Genomic DNA, 21,133 nt, shown 5'->3' with positions numbered 1-21,133 from the left:
AAATCCCGAATATGTCTCAGGGCTAGGCCACCAAGATTTTTAGGGGAGCACACCTATTCCCATGATATAAGATACAATCTATTTTTAGTTTTAGAACTAGTCCACAAGAAGGTCTTTTGAATCTTCTCCATATGATATGAAAATTTAGTCGGGACTTTAAATAAACTCTTTGCATAAACTGGAAGATTATGCAATGAGGCTTTGATGAGAAGGACTTTATGAGCTTGGCTAAGGAGGGTACATTTCCACCCTGCCAGCTTCTTATGAAACTTATCAATAAGACTTGACCAAAAGGACTTCGGAGGAGGGTTAGTACAAAGGTGAAGACTGAGGTAAGCATCCGATAAAGTTCCAAGTTTACACCCCAAAATGCCAGCATTTTTTATCTTCCTATGAGCAGGGGTATTGAGAAAGAAAATAGATCTTTTAGGTAAGCTTATCCTTTGCCCAGTTCCACATTCATACAGGGATAAGATGCACTTCAAGACTTTATCTCACTTCAAGACTTTATCTTTCCTGACAGAACTTTCTCCCATAAGCATGGTATCATCAACAAATTGTTGATGAGAGCACACATGAGCTTTAGAAGAAGGCTTGGGGATTTTAAAATTACCTAGTATGACTTCTTACTGAATCACCTTACTTAAAGCTTCACTCATTAAGGTGAAGAGAAAAGGGGACAAAGAGTCACCCTACCGAATACCTCTTAAAGATGAGAAAAAACCAGAGGGAGCACCATCAATGAGGACAAATAACTTTGGCGTAGAGATGCATTGCTCGACCTATTGAAGGAACTGACTTCCAATGCCAAAAGACTACAAAACTCTAATCAAAAACTACCAATTGATCTGATCATAGGCCTTCAAAATATCAAGCTTAAGAAAGAAACCAAGCTTCTTATTACAATAAAGGGAATGGACATTTTCATGAACCACAATAATAGAGTCCAAAATTTGTTGCCCAAGGATAAAACCATTTTGGTACTTGGAGATCAAAAATAGGTGGGACAACTTTCAGTCAGAAAACTAAAATCTTAGAGAAGATTTTATAGATCGAGTTACATAAACTAGTGGGTCTAAAATCCTAAAAAATTGCTAGCACCTAGTTTTTTGGGGATCAAAACAAAAAGAAGTGGTATTCAACTCTTTTAAAAGAAAGCAGGAGCCAAAGAAATCTATAGCAGCCTCAAAAAACTCATTACCAACAATTTGATAGTATATTTGGAAAAAGAACATCGGAAAACCATCTGGGCTGGAACTTTGTTCTCTTCAAAGGAAAAAGTGGCATTTTTAACCTATTCAAAACTCAAAATTCTGGTAAGCTCTTTCTTAATCTCTGAGGTGACGTGAGGCAGAATCTCTTGAAGAATATCATCCTGATCATCAAGATCAAGTGGACCATCCTTAGAGAGGAGGGAAGAGAAAAAACCAATGGCCTCCTAACTCAAATCCTCTTGCTTATCCACCCACCTATTGTTAACCTGTAATTTCTTGATTTTATTGGTGGCTCTATGTTTTATAGTAGTCATATGAAAAAACTTAGTATTCTTATCCCCACTTTTAAGCCATATGGCTCTAGACCTTTTTTTCCAATATTCCTCTTCCTTGGATATAATGTCATGGTGCTTAGTCAATAACTAAATTTTTGTATCCATGATATGAGGGTTGTAGCCTGACCCCTAAATAAGAAACTGAATATCATCCAACTCCTTCTTTAGGATCTCCTTCTGCTAAAAAAAGTTCCCAAACGGAGATTTATTCCACCTTTGAATATTGGATTTAACATTGGAGAGTTTCTTAGAAATTCTATACACAGTAGATCCTTGAATGTTAATGCCTCACCATTCTGAAACCTTGTCATGAAGCTCAGGGTTGAGGGTCCATATTTTCTCAAATCTAAAGGGAAAAGATCTCTTACCAATAAGGGGCACCATATTTAAGATAATCAGGAAGTGGTCCGATCTAATTCTAGAGAGAGAGGAGGACAAGGTGCAAGAGAAATTCTTTAGCCAATCTAGTGAGATTAGACCTCGATAAAGTTTGACCTAAATAAGGTCCATACCACTTCTATTAGACCAATTAAACTTAGCACCATTAAGATCCAAATCCAATCGACCAAGAGCATTGATCATGTCAAAAAGATCATGTTAACTCTCCTCAGAAATCAGAGCATTGCCCATTTTCTCTGAGTTAGAAAGATGAGTATTAAAATCCCCCATTAAAATCCATTTGTCACCCAGAAAAGAGAGTCTAGCTTGAATCAAAAAATTCCATAAATTTCTCTTGGCACTCTCCCATTTGGGGCATATATATTGGATAAAATCCAGGAAGACCCATTTTTAAGAATAGTGAATCTATTCATAATATGGTTAGCACAAGATATAACCACCATATCTTGAATGATCCTTGGATTCTAGAGAGTGGGTAAACAACCCGAGTCTCTATACGCATCAGAGAAATGAACACCACAATCATTAAAAATGGCTAACTCAATTTTCTCCACTCTGCTAGAAGGCATTTTCATCTTGTAAGTGAGATAGATAATCTGACTTATGATCTCTTACCATATTGGATAAGAGATCATGCTTGTGGGGGTGATTAATCCTCCTAATATTCCATGATATAATCTTCATTTGACAGGGGAGGGGGATTCTATCCCCATTTTCTAAAGTGTTTTCTAGACCCCATCTGTAATAGCATCTCTACTTTGCCTTTCCATACTTAAACTATTTAGTGGTCTTCCCACCCCTCTTGGTTCAAACCCATAGTCCATACTCTGTCAGTTCTTGGTCGAAACACCCATAGCCACCAAAGTTAAGATATTGGTAATAGAAGATGACAAACTCCTTCATTTTTTGGATTTAACTTGAATAAAAGAGTTGGATATCTCTGAAACAACCATGGGGAAATCATTCCCCTTCTACCCATCCATTTTCTCATTCTTATCTTGCTCCATATTGCTACTCATATCAATGACCAACTGAATAGGCAGATCCAATATCACCCCATTATCCTTTTGATCAGAATCCTCTTTGCTCACTTGAGGGACAACTTATGGGGGGATAGAAACATTATTTTCCATAGGACTTTCATTCATGTTCCCATTAGGGATGGATTTATCTAGCTCAGATGAAGGTAACTCCATGGAGGACTCTGATCCCTGATTCTATTGCACACAACTCACTTCCCCCTTAAGAGAAGTCTATTGATTCTAGCCAATAGCATGTCCTTTGGATTTCTTCTTCCAGACCTTTTTCAGTTTTGTCTTAGTTAGACATTCCTTTGCCCAGTGACCCACTTTTTTATAGTGAAAAAAAGAAAAAGGAATAGATTCATACTCCACCTTCTGCACCCATAACCCAAGTTTTGAACTCAGAGTAATCTCAGTAGCTTGTTTTATGTTGACACACAATCGAGCATACACCAACCTCTTCTTCGCAGTAGTCATTAGATTCATAGAAAGAAGCTCACTGAAGAAAACCATAAGACCTGCAAAAATCGACTCATCCCAGTACTCCAAAGGGAGTCCAGGAAGACGGACCCAAATGGGCGCCTCATTGCATTCCCAAACCTTAGGGTTAAAGCTAGGTTCCCATTTATTTAAGGTAAGGGAGGTCTTACCAAACATCCAATGACCCCCCACAAGGATAGATCTAAGATCCTCTTCACGGACAAAGGAGAAGGATAAAAGCCATTTGTCATTACCGCCACATCAATTTGACCTTTCTCTTTCCATTTCTGAGCTCCCATTCCCTAACCGATACAATATTAGGGCGAGGACCAACAAACTTCCCATCCAAGAACGACTCCAGATTTGTCATATTTTTCTTCACAATGCAGTCCGGTATAGAAATTGAGCAAGAACCCAAAATAGGGTCAACTTTATGAGGAACAGGGGAGATAGCTTTACCTTTGAGCCTAGAGGTAAACAAAGTAGACCACGTTCAATTCCACTCCAAGGAGGAGGAACCACCTGTTGAGGAGGACTTGGCTCCCCCCATAACATGCATCCAAGAAATAGAGGAATCTTTTCCATTTTTCAGGATATGTTGAATCCCACCATCTTAGATCCCATGATCACTTCCATCCATAGATTTTTCCTCTCTTGATTCTTCTAGGAATCCTCCCACGTTAATAGAACCACCACCTCCAGCGTTTTTGTTTTCCACTTTCTGCATATTCAAACATTCTGCTTCTCCCACGTCCTTTTTTTTTATGTTATCTTTCCATGCTCCAATCTTCATGCCATTTTAATCTCTTTTTGAATGCCTAGGTAAAAGAAATTATGAAGCTCAAACTATTTTTGTCAAATAGATCAAATGAACAACAAATAATTTGGATGTATGCAATCACAAAAATAAATTAGTTATAACATATCTAAGGAAAAATATATGTTTAAGGTATAAGTATATAGTATGTAATATCTAGTTCTATACAAATGAGTTATGTGGCATAGCTAAATCTTGATATAAAGAGTGTAATTTTTGTGATAACAATATTTTGAATCTAAAAAGCTTACTAGTTGTGATGAAAATAATAAAACCATATTCTATAAAAGATTTAGTGTTGTCTATGAAAACTATAGGTTACGATTGAAACCATTTGAGAGTATGAGAAGGGAACTAGAGAGACCATCAGACCACGTGTATGGATACAAAATGAACACCTTGGATATGTTAGAAGTACAAAAAATCCAAATGATTTTATAGGTAATATAGTTACAAATAGGTTAGTCAAAAAAATATAATTTTCTTAATATTTTCACTGTAATAAGAAAAGAAACAAAAAACAACATGTTGGGATCTTCATCGTTATACTATTTTTAGATTGACTAATCATTTTAAAATATTATGTTGGAATAAAAAGTTGAAGAGACAACCTTTGAGACATTGTAGATGGATTAGTGTAACTAAGTTTTAAAATATGAAAAATATCTTCAAAATTATTTTCTTAATCACCTAAAATTTTGTTTTTTTTCTTTATTTTTCCTAAAATAATGATTATGGTTCATTTAGTTCCATGTTGTAGACTACTGCACACAAAATTTTATTCCAAAATGCTATTATATTTATAATACAATTGTCAAGGATGCTTCACTTGTTTAAAGAGGTTCCTTTTAGATCATGAACTTTTGTCATATAGCTCCTTTTTTTATTGAATTTAAGAAATTTTATCGATTTATTATCATATTTTACTATCACCTCTTTCAACTCTCTCTATAATTTGTCTTAAATTTGGTCATTTTTAGAGCTCTTGATTATTGGGGTAGTCTCTATATGAATCTTGCATATATTAATTGAAAGATTAGTTATCCTTTAGTGGGGTTGAAGGATTGTGTCACCCCTTCTTTATTCTTAATAATCAACCTTATCACTCCTTGCAATATGTAGACATTCTTTCTTGAGTCTATGTTCCTAAAAATACTTTTAAAGGTTCTCCTAGCTAACATATCGTAGAAAGAAAAATAGTGGGTATAAGGATTTTTCTTATGGATTTAATTTAAATGACATTGATTTATCTTAAGTTTATTTTCTTTAATTAATTTAGTTGTTAAAATTTAATGACCTTGTAGGATTATGAAAGAAAGTTATAATTTCAAGGTTCTTAAAAGTATGTTCACTATGCTTCCCATGAGGAACATTTGGCTAAGATCTTCTTTCAATGCTCCTTTTCTATGGGTATTTGGAAATATTGGTGGACAATTTAGAACTAGCCTCCTATTCATTCTACTTATTTAGCTAATTTTTATGTTACTCTGGGATGTCCACTTGATGATTCCTCTTCCCTCTTAGTGACCAATGATATTGGTCCCATATTTACTCTTTATCTAATTTGGTTTTAATAAAACTATCTTGAGTCTTCCAAAGGTACAAAATTCTTAGGGAATATGTTTGATAGAAGATTTCTTTATTTCCTTTAGATATTCATTTAATGCAGTTATTAGAATTATGTAATTTATTAAAGCCTCAATTTATTTTGATTGTTGAATTAAAATTTTTAGTAAGTTGAATAGACCAAGTATATGATTCCCTCCTCGATTAGGCTTTTTAAAAATTGATATTGATATGTCTCCTTGGGGAAATATAGGTGTTGTCAATATTCATGTGGTTGGACATGATAATATTGTTTTCTTTTCATTTACTTTTATCTAGTACCATTAAGTTTGACATTAATAATTAGATGTAGGCATGACCTATCCTTGTAGTACTCGAGATAACATTTATATGGGTTAGAAATCTATATCATCTATAAGATAAATTCTATTATCTTCATTTGTTTTATGAATAAAGGAAAGCTTCATACGACTTCTTCACGGTTCGCATAGTAAAGAAGATTATCAAAATTACTAATTTTTTTTTTATATTTTTATTGTTTATATTCATTGGGAATGGAGAGACCTAGATTGCTTGGCCAAATGGACCTTTGAGCTTAATTGTAACTAGAATGCCATAGAATAAGAATAATTTTATTTTAATTAATCTTTATGTTTCTTCAAAAATTTCACAATGATTAGATTTGATCCTTCTTTCTTATTCATCGCTAGAATTATGTGTTTTATTGAGATTGTAAAATATTAAAATATTTGTTAAATTTTCCTCTTAAGACTTTATTGATGACTATTATTATTTGTAAATCCTTTTACTACAATTTTTTTTGCAATTAATATATTTATATTTTAACCCTAAAATAAAGCACAATGATAATACTATTTACTATTATGTGTATCTTTAGAGAAATACCAATAAAGTAGAGTAAAAAAAATAATATTTGTTCATTATTCCACTTAAAAAACAAGTGCCATGTAGTGGAAAGTACTTTCCATATAGTATTATAATAAAAATGTTTGTTATAATTCTTAATTATTATAATTTTGAACTATTATTATTTTGAAGTTATATTATTTTAATTAAATTTGTGTAATATTTACTAAAACTCTTACTTTAATAAAATAATATAAATAATTGCTAGCAATTTCACCATGGTGTGCAATGGGTATGTCAAAGAGGTGTGGAAGGTCAATTAGGGAAAAGTGTTCTATTTTTGGTATAAATTTGTGTAGTAAATAAGATCAATTGCTCGGCCATTTAGAAAATGATGTTGTTTGTGCAAAAAAGGTCTCAATGGATAAGTAAAAGCTTCAAATCAACTATTAATCTAGTTACAAGGATCCAATCCTAATATAAATAAAACCCTTGAATTAATAAAATAATCAAGCTCCATTACCAAGAATCTTATGTTATGTTTGCAATAGGGTGAGAAGGAGAGAGGTGTAGAAATAAGGATAGAAAGAGGGTGAGATAGAGGGGCAAGAGCCAAAGAGAGAGAAGGGTAAAATGACTGAGATGGAGATATAGATGCAAATGAGAAAGATGTGGAGATATGGAAAGATAGAATAGAGGAATAAGGATGAAATAAGAAATATAGAGAGATATATATGGAGAAGAAAATAAATACAGATATAAAGGTCTAAAAAGAGGGAGAAGGAGAGGGTGAGGGTGAGAGAGGGAGAGAAATGGAAGAATATATAGAGACATGTCTATAGATAGAGGGGGAAAGAAGATGATAGAGGTAGAGATGAAGATAGAGTGAGAGAGGAAGAGAGGAAAAATAGATAGAGAGATGAAGAGAGGTAGAGGGAGAGATAAAGATAAATATAGGGAGATAGAGATCAAGAGATAAAAGGAAAGAGTTAGAGAGAGATATAGATGGTGATATAGTGATAGATATATAATGAGATATAGATGGTGAGATATAGTGATAGAGAGATAATGAGATATAGAGAGATGGGAGAGGGAAAGAGGTAAATAAATACACAAACAAAGAGAACTAGAGATAAACAAATAAAAAATTAAGAGAGGGTGAGATAAATAGGGGGAGATAGAGGATGAGAGAGAGAGAGAGAGAGAGAGAGAGAGAGAGAGAGAGAGAGAGAGAGAGAGAGAGAGAGAGAGAGAGAGAGAGAGAGAGAGAGAGAGAGAGAGAGAGAAAGAGAGGAGAGGGAGAAAGGAAGAGATCTAGGTATAGGAAGGTGTGTGTGTGTGTGTGTGTGTGTGTGTGTGTGTGGGAGAGAGAGAGAGAGAGAGAGAGAGAGAGAGAGAGAGAGAGAGAGAGAGAGAGAGAGAGAGAGAGAGAGAGAGAGAGAGAGTTTTCAACATATAGAGAGGGAGAGGGGGAGATATAGATAGAGAGCTGGTGAGGGATAGGAAATGTAGATAGATAGAGAGCTGGTGAGGGATAGGAAATGTAGATAGATAGATAGGGATAGTGATAGAGAGAAGGAAATAGAGGTAAAGAAAGATATGGATAGAAAGAGATAGCGAGAGAAGAGAGATCAATAGATAGAGAAAAGTGGGAGTGATATAGATAGAGGAAAATATAGATAGCGAGAGAGGTATAGGGAGAGAGATAGAAAGATGTGTATAGCAAGAGATAGAGAGAAGCATGGAGAGAGATAGAGATATCATAAAACGTAGATAGAGTAAGAAACTAGGAAAGAGGTAGAGATAATGATATATAAATAAAGAGAGATATATGGCGATAGAGATAGAGGGGGAAAGAGTGAGAGAGAAATAAGGTGATAGAGATAGGTAACAAAGAAAATAGTTTAGAGAGAGAAAGATATAGAGAAGGGGAAATATAGAGAGACAGAGATAGAGAGGGAGAAACAAGGAGTTTGTGTGTATGCATTAGAGAGGGTAGATGTGACTTTAAAAATATAAAGGGGATGAGAAATTGTGAGAGGAGAGATAAAGAGGAAGAGGGGAGAGGGAGAAATAAAGATAGAAAGAGGGATATGATGTGTGTGTGTGTGTGTGTGTGTGTGTGTGTGTGTGAGAGAGAGAGAGAGAGAGGAGTGTATAAGAGAGAGAGATAAATAGAGATAGAGATAGAGATAGAGATAGTGATGGAGATATAAAGGGAAAAATAATGAGTGTGTATGTGTGAGTGACACAGGTATAGAGATAGAGATAGGGAAGGAGAAACATGGAATGTGTATGTGAGTGGGAGAGATATAGAGATAGATACAAAGAGGGATAAATATATAAATAGATAGAGAGGGAGAGACATGGAGAGACAAGGATAGAAAGAGGAAGAGATAGATAAATATATATAGTGGAAAGATAGAGGGGGGAGAGAGATATACAGGGAGAGTTAAGGAGATATATATAACGGAGAGATATAGACATGCGGATAACAATCAAATGATGTGCATACCTAGCATAACTCCTTGAGGACACATGCTATTATTAAATTTTTGACATGAAACAAGTAATCAAAAGTTTCTCTCTCTCTCTCTCTCTCTCTCTCTCTCTCTCTCTCTCTCTCTCTCTCTCTCTCTCTCTCCTCTCTCTCTCTCTCTCTCTCTCTCTCTCTCTCACTCTCTCTCTCACACACACACACACACACAAAATTTTTTATTTTTGTTTTAAGTATTATAAATTAAATTAATTTAATATATTTTAATTATTATTTATAATTTAATAAGAAGACATGGATCATTAAAAATAAATTTTAACTTAATTAAAATTGATCCTTAAAACAAGAAGAAAAAAAATTAGAATAAATTTAAAAACAAAATAGAATATTCTAATGTAACAAGATAACATTAAAAGATATTCTTATAAAAAAATAGTAATAAAATATTTTTAATTCAAAGTACATTATTCTATAATAATTTAAATTTTAATAGGACAAATAATTATAAATTAAATTAATTCTAATATTTTTTAATTATCATTTCTAAATTATAAAAAATGACAAATAATTAAAGTAAAATTCAAACTTAATGAAATATTGATATTTCAAAGAAGAATGGGGAAGAATTATAATAATGCTAATTCTTTCTTTTTTAATAATTTTATTTATTTCTTTTTTGTAACTTAAAAAAACCAAGATAAAATATCTTAATAAAATAAATATTAATAAATATATTCTTATGATAACAAAATAATATAATAAAATGGATATTTTTCTTTTATGAACATTCTTTTTTAAATAATAATATTAAAATATATATTTAATTTTTTGATAATAAAATCTTTTTATGAAAACTATTATAAATGTAAGCATATGTTTGAGATTGATTCTATGGTCTTGCATCCTTCCCCTCAATTCTAAACCATTCATTTCAAGATGCATGTGGTTAGTTTCATATAGAGAATATTCCACCTTTGACATAATTATATATGTGTATGTATGTATGTATGTATGTATGTATGTATGTATGTATATGTATATTTATATGTGTATGTATATGTATATGTATATGTATATGTATATGGATATGCATATATATATGATTAAAAATTATTAAATTATTGTATTTAATTTTATTTAGATAGTGTGAATCAAAACCATATAATTGATTTATTATATGTAATTTGAGAAATAAAAAATTAATTAAATTTATATATCTATATAAAAAATCGCTTTGTTTTTTAAATAATTAAAAAATGAGAAAAAATTATTTAAAATAGATATTTCTTTCCTGTATATAAAGAAATTTTTTTAAAAATGCTAAAAAATCTATCATTCCTAAAAGTTTGGATATATTTTAAAAACAAAAGTAATATTTATTTTGATTGGTGCAAAATAATTGATTAATTAGGTTTCATTAAATGCAATAATAATAATAATAATATATGATAGCTAATATAAAAATATTATTTATTTAGTTCAAATGTTTTCGAAATGGCTGCAAATTGAATCCAATAGATTGAATTAATCTGCTTTTTTTATATAGTCTTTGCTTTTCCATACGTTTCCTAATGGTAGGAGCGATTTTGAGACGTGTATTTTACGGGATGGCTTAAAGAGCACACACTAAGCTCTGACTTTTAAGCCCGTTTCCGTTTTCCGTTTTGTCATTTCTATCAGGGTTACGCTTGGTACTTTTCATTGGTCACTTGCTTGCATCTCTATGCATTAACCGTACTCCTTGTGTGGTTTGTGTGGAGCCCCTCTCAAACTGTCATGTTCACCGTTTCCTTTGCCGTTAGTCCTATGTGCTGTTTTTGCCATGTAAATTTTAAATTTTGAAAACTGTTTTTACCGCTCAGTCAAATCTACGTATGCAGGTTTCAAATCCAACAATTTTCATTTCCCCCCACTCCCAGCTTGTGCCAAAATGGAAGCTTTGGAAGCTTTGGAGCAGGTATGGAAGGACTGTTATAATCATATATCTCACTTAGAAATGCTCTGGCAAACATGTATGCAAAAGTATGGAAGCATGGGCCTAAAATTTGCACAAAGCCCCTTGTGGCAATGTCCAATAGGAAGCACAACAACAACTTTGAATGCATGGTTGCACCCATATTCACTCGCATGCTTGCAAGGCGCTCCAAGATGGCCTCTCCACTTTCCATCCAACCTCTGCAAAGGGTAATGTTTTCAATGTCATTTGTTGGGTATCTATTTGTAGGTAATCGATCTAATGTAGTTTTCAATAAAGGACATAGAGAAATCTAAATTTGGGTAAACAAATTTTGGAACTTTTCTTTTATGCTATGCATTTCTTTATTATTCACTGAAGGATGTGTGAGCAGGGGTCTTTGTCCTCAAAGTCAAGGTAAGAACAAGGATTACACTCACAAAGGGCTGCCTGTAGTTTGTTTCTTTATATTTTTACTTGTATCATATGTACCTAATCTAATTTGTTTCTTTACTATTTTCTTACCCAGACATTCTTAGGTGAAGGAAGGATTAAATTACTATATCTATTGCCATGAAGAAATTAGGTGCAAGTGCAACATGAATATGATGTTGGGTTGTGTAGGGTTTTACAGATAGATTGAAGCAGGCTTGGAATTTGCCAATCTACATAGCAGATTTTTAATTTTTAGATGGTATATGACATGCTAAAAAATTATTGGATTGTATTCATTGAGGGCTATTTTTTTCTAAAATTATATATTGTATAGTATTATAATTTTTAATATCTATATATATTTTTTTAAATATTTATTATAAAAATACAAATTTATTTAGAATATTTTAAAATGATAAGATAGAGTTGTTTCTAATTTTATAATATTTTAATATGAATTTTTAGTATCTATTTTCTTACATAAATTTAGAAATTTAGTCAATTTCTTTATTTTAAATATTTTTTATATGAATTTAGAAACTTGTCATAATTGAAATTATATTTTAATATTCATTTGTAGAATAGTTTCTATTTTAATTATAAATAAGCTTTTTGAGTATGAATTAAATAGAGATTTGCATAGTAAGTTAAAAAAAATTTTGCATATATTACAAGGCTTTTTTTTTCAATAAACAACATCTCCATTATCATCTTGTTCAAACTAAATTGTAGACAACCCACAATTAAAAACTTTAAAATTACTATTAAGTTGTTTGTGAGAGTAAATTTTTTTATATTTTGTCTAAATTAAATATTTTTTTTGACAATGAATATTTTAATGAGATCAAGTTTCCACAATTGAGTCTGAAACTACAATAATTAATATTTTTTTCTTTAACGTAAAATGAAAGGCATTGTAATGATGAAACCATAATAAAAAATTCATATGACAGGCAAGGGTTGTCGTCAAATTTCAGGCCTAGATTTGAAGCTAAATTTATTTTTTAATTCTATTTCTTGACTTCTAGAATCTAGTTGCTTATAGAAATAGCACATTTTTCTTTTGCATCAGTCAATTCAAGCCTTGAATAAAATTATATTTTTTATTCTGCATACATGAAATTTATTCATGTATTTATGTAACTTATTAAATTAAAACTATAGAATTTATTTCCATTATTACTACATTAGTGTGTTACATTCCCCTACTTTCCAATAAACACAAAAAAATTACATTTTTTCTTCAAAATGCCCTACAATCTCTCAAGAGAACAGATAAAGATTTTTTCAAAACATGGTTCCTGATAAGCCACTAAATCATAGCAATGTTAGTAAATAAAATCTTTTTGCTACAAATATTTATCTTGTAATTTCAATAGTCAAAATAGAAAAATAATTTTTTCCACTTAATCATTAATGGGTCATCAAGTTATTTGGACACTTGCCATTACTTGCAATCCAAAAGAATCCCCTAGGACTCCAAAAAATACTTACAAAACATAGGTTTCACATAAAACAATCCTCCACACTCTCATATGAGTTCAATGGTTGTTTGATGAAACATGGATAAAACCAAAAGAATTTATCTCAAATAAGGATAGGCATGGTCCCACACACCTCAATCCATGCTAAGAAAATAATGCATAATTTCATATGTCTAAAGCATTTTGTATGTTATTTTCTTTAATTTTTCTATGCAAACATAAATTAATTTCATGTATTACTCCAATCATCACTTGTAAACCTGAACTTTCTATTCTTATAAGGTGTCAATATCACTACCGAAATTTGTGTTCCTTGATATGCACCTTGGTTGCATGTACTATAATCCTATCATACTATCATGATCTTGAATCCTATTTCTTTAATACTTTGATAGATAATCCTATGTAATATTAAAAATCAATTTCATTAGGTAATTGTTTACACTTATCCCAAGGGAGAATATAATTGAACTCCATATCTAACTTTTCTCTATTGCATAATTGCTTACCTATATTTATATACCTGTAATCCATGTTGATTTCAAATGCCTACCATTTTGGAAGGCCTCTTATACTCATAATTTGAGGTACCAAGTCTTGATAACCAATTACCATGGCACTTAAGGGTACATCTTCAAGCCTAGGATACTAGTCACAAGGAGTGATTTTGTGCTATGAACCAACAAGCGTGGTTCCACTTGTGGGTGAGTAGGCTAAGGACAACGTCCACAAATAGTCATACTTTATTTTTATGGGAATTCACCAACTGGCACAAGAACATACATTTATGGAAAAGTCATAACACTTTGAAGGGCCTCTAGCCCTCAATCCCTAATCACATTAGCATATCTTCTTACAACTAATATCATTCAATTTTTCTTGCACTTGTCTCTTTTGCCAAAAAAATGTTACAAAAACCATATTTGTTTCATATTTTATGTTTAAAATTTATATATTGGAACCTTTTAGAGAGAATAGCAATTTAAAAGGAAGGATTTCAATATTCTACCACCTTACCATTTTATCATGTAAATATTGGTCATAAAGCCACATTAATTGGAACTTGAATATGGCCTTATTCTATTAAATAAAAAAGAAATATTAATGGGCAAATTATCTAAACTATGCTAATATCAGATATATAAAGGTATAATCCAATTGTCACCAATCAAATAATTAGATATGGAAAATATATCCAGTCATTTTGAAGTAGATTCAAGACCACATTGCCTATTTGCCAAGTGTAAAGCCTACAATTGGGTTTTGTGTAATTCAACCTATGTGATTGATGATACATCCACAATATTTAAAAAAAGAGGTATTATAACAAAACATAATTGAATATTAATAAAGCATACATATAGCTCTAGGTTTCTCCTCAAGATAAAGAATGACATTAAAATCACCAACCAATTCTTTTTGATATGTGAAGTCAGTTCTTTTCACAATATTTATTAATTAGACAACCATATGACATGTTCAACATGTAGTTGTACAAATCACACTTTCTATTTTGAGAAAGTCTTGTTTGAAGAGGATTCAATAATAAAGATGTTGTATAACTATGCAAGTCATATTTTTTGTTATGATTTATAGAGTTTTGTAACAAGAAGTTTTTATTGAGATAATAAAATTGAGAGATCATTTCTCACAATTTTTTATAGATATATTACTAGGTTTAATATGCAAATATTTGTGTTTTGTATTTATTAAGTACTTCTCTATTTAATATTTTACTATCAATTTTGTCAATAAAGTCAAAGGAAAAAAGAAAAAAGAATAAACAACTTGAATACAATAACATAAGTAGGCCTTTTCTTGAAAACCAATACAAGTATAGATATTAGATGATGAAATAGAACATGTTCAGTAATATATATACAACCTCGAGCTTAAACACATTGACATTGAATATATTTTCAAATGTTAGAAAAAAGAACTTGCATCTCTTCCAAAAAAAAACATTTTATGAGAAAAAATAATATTAGGCTTATGAAATCAAATAAGATCCTAATTTTTTTTTAGCAATGGGTGCATTGAACTCCCCAAGATATCTATTAAGATACATGGGACTATTACCCAATCAATAGGCAAATAATATAATTGAAGGTAACTATTGATAAAAAAAACAATGATGAATAGATATAATAAAATAGTATAGATACTTGTCTTACACTAAGCTAACACAAATAATTATTTAACTTTCTTTAGGTTTCACATATTGACAGGTTTATGAAGAAGGAATTAAAGAGATTTACTAAGACAATGATCATGAAGAATTCAAACAGTGACAAGAATCAATCTAACGAATTAGGAAATGAAGGAACTAACCAATCAAAATATAAAGCCACAAAATATCATCTACAATCAATTGTCCATATTAAATATATACCAAGGCATAATCAAATTCACATAAAAACTCTTGATGAGATTTCCACTTGTATTGTATATTTCAAATGTCAATATTTCAAAAATAAATTTAAATTCCGAAAGGACCATAAACATACTTAAAAGATACTTTCATAATTGTTTTCACTATTCAAAGTCAAAATAAAATAAACTTAGACCTAGTAGGAGTTGTGCATTCAAACACCTAGAAATAAAATTTTATTTACACATCTCGTATCTTATGTTTTTTTATGATTTAATTTTTTTAAAGAGTTGGGCACACCTCCCACTTTATATCTTTAATTTAACTGAAATTTTCTTTCATTTTTGTCATTCTTATCTTTAAATCACCTAACCAATTTGTTCACACCCCCCCCCCCCCCCCCCCCCCCCACCCACACACACACACACACACACACATATATATAATTGAATTAATTAAAAAAAAATTCAAAAATTGATAAAATTATTTTATTTAATTTATTTAATAATGACTTATTTTTTTAAATTAATTATTTTAAAATTTTTAATTTAATTTATTTTAAATAATTTTTAAATGGATGATTGATATGTATATTTTGTAGTAATAAAAAGAAAGTTAAAGAAATAAAATTTGAAAAAAAAGACTACACAAAATGGATGGTAGAAAATATATAATATTTATTTTGTATAATTACACAATTTCAATCTAAATGTTAACAGTTATCCTGTTCCAGTATAAGTAAAAAATAACATGTATTATCTTTTTATATCCAATTGAAAATTTGCACTTATAAATCCAGCACAGATTACCTTAATCTGCAATCCCGTGAGGTTTTTGACAACATAAATTTGCATTGCCTTCATATTTTTGCAGGCATGTTTACTACAGTATTTCTAACCGTCATGTATGATAATAATCGCCCCTTATGCTTCGATAGATGTTCCAAAGCTCTTGTTGAGAGACAAGCTGGAAATAGGCGGGAAAAATTAAAATTGTTGGAAGTAATGGTGAAGGAAACGGTGAAAAAATGATGGGTTAAGAGGGCCTCACACAAGCCACTCTAAGGAGTACGGTTAATGCAAAGATAGATGCAGGCAAGTGAGTAGTGAAGAGTATGAAGCTAGCAAAATGGAAATGGCAAAATGGAAAACAACAACGGAAAACAAAATATTTTGACTGGCTTGAAAGTTAGAGCTTAGTGTGTGCTCTTTAAGGCTAGCCATATTTTACTGTAGCGAATTGTGAGTTGTTTGATTACTTCTTTAATTTGTTTTGTTGTGAAGGGCTCAGTACAGAGAATTGTTTTTAGCCTAAATTTTGGAATCGTTGCATTGATGAAGATGTCTTGCCATCATTTCTAACAGAAAGATAGAAAAATGAAAATTTATGTCTACCGATGAACTATGGAGCGATTTCAACTAGCGAACTTGGATTTCAATCGGCAAATTTTACCAGCATAAATCCATAGAATTGGTAGAAGATAGAATTTTTTGTGATCAACGAACACCAGAAGAATAAGACAGCGAATTTCATAGATCATCAGTTTAGATCGAATTCACTCCTTATTTAATCAAAAATTTGTGAGAAGATCTACTCGCCATGGCATAGAAACAGAAATTTGATTAAAAACCCTAGATTTACAGACTTGAATCAGAAGAAGGGGAGAGTTAATGACAGTCTGAGTGCTAAGAATGTTGTGCAATAGTTCATCAAATCCGGGAATCGACAGCTGAATATCTCCAAATTCAGCAAGAGTAACATCTGCATTTGCTTCGAAAAATAGAACTCCTTCGCCTGTACATTCCACCACCAGTTTCCCAGGAGCCGCCTCTCTTAGCCTTCCAGCAAAAGGGGCAAAAAATGCAAATTGGTGAAAGCAGATCATCAAATCTAGATTGAGGCACGTGAACACTCGGTGGTTTTGGAGGAGGAATCCCTCCTCCATGTGGTTTGTAGACAATTCTTCCTTATACTCTTCATTTAATGTTCTCCTTTATTCATATTAATATGCATTTACTTTGATTTAATTTTGTCTGGCATTCGAATGTACTCAATCTGCATCTCAACCTAACCCTTAATCGCACCTCCTTGGTCACTCGTGCGACCCATCTGTGGCCTCCAATGGAACCAGAGTAGGATGGAAGCACCCTTAATTCCCCTAGCCCTACCAATCAGGTCCATTCCAACCGAAAAAAAACTTTTGCCGAGACCATTGCTTCGTCTGCTCATGGAGTCCACCCTAGTGTGAGATTTTTTAAGACTCCTGGAGGGGAACGACCCGGTGAGGAAGGTAAGAGCCCTACCATGCCCTCAAATTCTTTCTACATTTTTCCAAATGATGAGATGTTGAAACAAATTGTTTCTGAAAAATCTAGGTTAAGCGATACTGCCATTTTCTTTGCTTGTTTTAATATTCAGAAATGCTCGCCTAGGAAATTCCTAGATGATTGGTTTCATAATCTCTGAAATTTGAAATTAGGGCTTAAGATTTCATTCTATAGGCAAGTCCAGAAAGGTCTTTATATTATCTTTTTTAATAATCATGAATCCCAGGTTGAAATCCTTAAATGACAATACTGGACTGTCGGGAACACCTCCTTTCATGCCCCAGCCTGGTCTTCAGAGGCCATCAATGAGGAATTTCTTGCACTATCAAGCCCTAGATTGGTCATTCTTAAGGATGTCCCTCCCTTCCTCTGGTATTTTCTTCCCTAGGTATTGGAAACATTTAGGAGAATAATTCAGGTTGATGAAACAACACGTTTAGTCCCTAACCTTGATGCAAGAATACTTATCTCCATCAAACCTGGGGTCGACATCCCTCCACTTCTAAACCTTAACATCGGTGAGGAAACATTTGTTTGCCCTGTTGAAATACTTGGAGGACTAAATGCCTATTTTTTGTGCAAAAAAGAAGGGCATCTTCAGTAGAACTGCCCAATCATTAACCACAAGAAGCAAAAGAATAACACTAACCTAGAAGGAGCATCTGAAAACCCTAGCACCGATAAGGAATCGATCCCAAACCCAAGCAACCCTCATTCTGCTAGAAACAATACTAACCCTAAAGATGATCCCACCTTAAGCTTTTCTCCTAGCGTCATCCCTGTTGAACTAAATCCAATGAATGTTGACTCTAGTACCGAACCCCTCAACCCTGCTTCTGTTCCCACCAAAATTTTTGAGGGTTCGCCTTCTAACTGTTTTCAAACAGTCACATCAAGAAAGCAAAGATGAAAGAATGCCCAACAACTTGCCTTGAATCAAATCCGATCTGGTGATCAAATTGCCAATCAGTTGACAACCACTAGCAAATATCCCATCGCGATGAATGATAACATAATAAATGCTTCACAAACTCCGACCACCTCCTTGGTTAAAAATTTAGAGAAGTATGATTGCGGTGCTGGTAATGCTAGCATGAGTGATAATCTTGTGAAAATGATGCTTAGGTCTAGGACCCCTAAATGATCTGAATTCACATTATTTGCAGAGGTTACCCTTGATGTTAACACCTCCAACCCTGTGACAACATCTATGCTAAATAAAATAGAGGACAACCATATTATTGAAGTTATCTATGCTAATAAGGGTCTAGAAGACATTAAGTCTAGCTCAATGCTCCTTGGCTTTCCAGGCTCCCAAGTGCCTGGGTCGAACATTTTAGAAACTGCAGATGGTAAAAATGAGCTAACTGAGCTTAGTAAGGAAGATGATGACCTCATGAAAGGATTCTCCATGGCCAAACAGAAAGGCAAACCTATTGGTTCCAAGAATAAGAAAAAGTTTGGAGATTAAAATGGTCTCCCAAAAAATCCCTCCTAATCCCCTTTTCTCATGAAATACATCTCATGGAAAATTAGAGGCTTGGAGTCACCTGATAGGAAGTTTGTTATTAAAAGGTTTCTGAATTATCATAAACATCTAGACTTTTTGATGCTTCAAGAGCTTAAATCCGTTGATTTCTCCCTTGACACTGTGCTTGATTTTATTTGGAGAGATGTGATCAAAATATGCACCAATCATCCTAAGGGAAAGGGTGGAGTTGGTCTCCTCATTTACCCTAAGTGGGCAAATCACATTAGGGATAGGGACATCTCCCCATGTAACAGAGTGGCCTGGGCCTCCCTAGATATTAGAGGCTCCTGTTTTGGGGTATGTTCTATATATGCACCTAATGGTCATAGGGAAAGAGTGTCCCTCTACAATTGGCTGCCAGTCCTTCCGAGTATCCCCTGGGTCATGGCTGGAGACTTTAAGATGATTGAAAACCAAGATGATAAGGCTGAGGGTATCCCTTTCGAATGGAAGTAACAAGAGAAACCTCACTGGGATAGGTTTAAACAACACATGTAGTTATTTGACCCACTTGAGGGTAGCAAATCTGAATCCTCTGCCCTATGGTAGACTTGGTGCAACTTTCAGCAAGGTCCCAACCGAATCTACTCCAGATTAGATAGGTTCTATGTTAATAAAGATTTCTTCTCCTTCTCCCCTAACCACTTGGGGAACTTGGTGGTTGTTTTTCTAGTGACCTTATCCAACCATTTCCCTATCATTGTTGTCATCAATACTAGGGACTCCATATCTAACAATAATACTTTCAATAAGAAGTTTATCCTAAATACCTCCCTGCTAAATGATAAGGATGCCCTAACTGCCATTAAAATGGTTAGACTCTTGAACATGCACTCTCAACATCCCCAATCCCACACCCTCAGATGGAATAGAAACATCTCCTCTTGGCACAAAATATTCCAAACTATTGGCCAGAAGAAAGCCAAGGATATTAGGTTTGTGGAAAAAACTCTCATTGAACGGCTCCACTCTTTGGAGCATGGAATACAATTAAATCCTTCCTCCTCTATCCTAGCGGAACAGGTGTCTCAAGCTAGAGACATTCTTAGGAAACATCAATAGGTCAAAATCAGGGGTGCCTTCATCAGAGCCCATAATCATTGGCTCAAATTCAGAGACAAAGGCTCTAAAGTCTTCTTCAATCTCCTTAAACAAAAACAAAATAGAGAAAAAAATGACAGAATCATAGTTGAGGATTAAAAACTCTTGAACATCAATGAGATCAAAGATGCTTTTGAAATGTTTTATAAGACCCTCTTTACCTCGGAGGATATTGAAGCCTCAAAAGATGCTAGAAATAGGTGCAGTAACATTATCACAAAAAGAATCTCTGAGAATGAACCTCTCCCTCTCAAGACCAAAATCTCTATGATAGAAATTGTTGATGCCATTAAAGCCCTCAAGGATGATAAGGACCCAGGCCCTGATGGATTTCCTATTGAGTTTTACAAAACCAATATTGAGTGGGTCACCAAAGACCTATATGACATATACACCGAAGCATTTGATAATGGCACCCTTGGGGAGTCCATCAATAGGGGCATTGTTAAACTTATCCCAAAAGATGGGCACAAAGCCCTCATAAAAAAATGGAGGCTAATTACCCTCCTTAACGTTTCCTATAAAATCCTGGCCAAAGCCCTAGCCTCTCACCTTGAGAAAATCCTACCCAAGTTCATCTGCTCTACCCAAACAGGATTCATTAAAGGTAGGTATATCCTGGAGAACCTTTTCACTAGCCGGGAATCTATAGAATGGGCCAAGACCTCAAATCAAGATACTACCATGTTCCTTGTGGACTTTGAGAAAGCCTATGACAGGGTGGAATGGGACT

The sequence above is a fragment of the Cryptomeria japonica genome, chromosome 5 (genome assembly GCF_030272615.1).
Source record: "Cryptomeria japonica chromosome 5, Sugi_1.0, whole genome shotgun sequence".
NCBI lineage: Eukaryota > Viridiplantae > Streptophyta > Pinopsida > Cupressales > Cupressaceae > Cryptomeria > Cryptomeria japonica.
The sequence above is the reverse complement of the archived record's forward strand: the minus strand, read 5'-3'. Positions refer to the sequence as shown.